The sequence below is a fragment of the Charadrius vociferus genome, unplaced genomic scaffold, assembly GCF_000708025.1.
Source record: "Charadrius vociferus isolate BGI_N301 unplaced genomic scaffold, ASM70802v2 scaffold714, whole genome shotgun sequence".
NCBI lineage: Eukaryota > Metazoa > Chordata > Aves > Charadriiformes > Charadriidae > Charadrius > Charadrius vociferus.
This window is the reverse complement of record NW_009647836.1, coordinates 194,901-195,325: the sequence shown is the minus strand read 5'-3', so window position 1 is coordinate 195,325 and position 425 is coordinate 194,901.

The following is a 425-nucleotide window of genomic DNA, read 5'->3' as shown; positions in this document are numbered from 1 at the left end:
CCGCTGACCTCCCACCACCCCGTGCCCAGCCTCATCCCAAACCACAACGTGTTCCCGCTGCCGGGGAGCAGCGCGGCCACGGCGCTGCTCATCCACCGCACCAACGAGGAGGAGAAGTGGCTGGCCCGGCAGCGCCGGCTGCGCCAGGAGAAGGAAGATCGGCAATCCCAAGTCTCGGAGTTTCGGCAACAAGTGCTGGAGCAGCACCTCGACATGGGGCGCACCCCGAGCCAGCCTGAGCCCGAGCATCGGCCCGAGCACCCCAGGTAGGGATGCTGCCAGCCCCGCGCCAGAGATGCGCCTTCCCCCTAAAACCTAATTCCATTTTCCCACCTCCCACCCATCCCTGCTCTAATATCTATAGGATTTTCCCCCTTTTTTTCCCCCGTGGCTGTGCATCCCCCCCGCTAGCCGGCTCCAAGCAT